Source organism: Myotis brandtii, unplaced genomic scaffold, assembly GCF_000412655.1.
Source record: "Myotis brandtii unplaced genomic scaffold, ASM41265v1 scaffold963, whole genome shotgun sequence".
In the NCBI taxonomy this organism is placed as follows: domain Eukaryota; kingdom Metazoa; phylum Chordata; class Mammalia; order Chiroptera; family Vespertilionidae; genus Myotis; species Myotis brandtii.
In genome coordinates this window covers 372,964-374,008 of record NW_005371986.1, presented here as the reverse complement: position 1 = coordinate 374,008, position 1,045 = coordinate 372,964, and the positions used below count along the sequence as shown (strand labels likewise).

At 44.6% G+C, this 1,045-nt stretch overlaps 1 protein-coding gene across 1 annotated transcript in view; it reads right to left on the bottom strand.

The window, feature by feature from the left end:
• The window catches only part of MTAP (methylthioadenosine phosphorylase), a 163,158-nt gene that overhangs the window by 59,040 nt on the left and 103,073 nt on the right, over positions 1-1,045 (bottom strand). The window lies entirely within an intron of this gene.

Genomic DNA, 1,045 nt, shown 5'->3' with positions numbered 1-1,045 from the left:
TCAGCATGTGTGTCTCTGATCTTTATATAACGCACCGCGGCGTTCTGGCTTTATTCTACGGGGCATACGGAGCGTTGACGTGTTTCAAGGAGGAGAGTCTACTGTGATCTAATTTGCGTTTTTGTGTGGAGAAAGGCTTGAGGGAAAAGATGCAAAATTGTTTCCAGCTTTTAGCAGACGTCTTATCAGAAGAAGTGTCTGGACACACCCCTGGGCAATTAAACATCATTGGCTTTTACTGTAAGATTTTATTAGACAATCGAATCCATTCTTTGAAAAGTGTGACCTCTAATTTGGTTATGGAAGAGCGATCAATCTTCTAGGCACCTCTGTGTTACTTGTAAAGGTTCGCAAGTGGTCTAGGATTTTAAGAGGAGAACTCAGTCTAGTTTGGCAGCGCCTTTAAGGACTGATAATGAAGTAAAATCAGATCTTAACACACCGGGAAAGGGCTAAAGGGGATGCATATATTTCAACAGAAGAAGGGGCTGTTACAAAACAAAAGTTGCTGAGAGGCAACCAAGTATTTCTGGTGGAGTGGGTTTTGCTATCTAATACCTGCTCTTACTGGTAGAGTCAGCCCCCCATCTTCAGACTGCCCGGGGAAAGGGCACCTGACTTAAATTGGGGTGGTAGATACAAATAAATGGAGGGTTTTTCTGGCTTGTGGTTCAGGCCCCTGACAGATGAGCAAATGCAAAGCAGAGACAGCTGTGCTGGGTTCAGAACCACACCAGGCTGGTTCGGGTGTCATGGGCTGGGGAGAAGAAAGAGACTGCTGCTGAGCTATGCCCACCTCTGAGAAACCCAGTTTCAACTTCTGTGTTACACCTAAAGTTTGCTGAACAAATGTGGAGAACCGCTATGTGCATAGTTGTTGCCATTGCTCTGCTTTTCAGGGGTCTGTTGCTATTGTAAATATTGGTAGAAAGGGTACATTTAAATAAGACACAGATTTTGTCCTCAAGGAGCTTATAGTCCAGTGGAGGAAATCAACCTGCACACACATAACTAATTCAGAGAAGCGTGACACAGAGTGCACCTC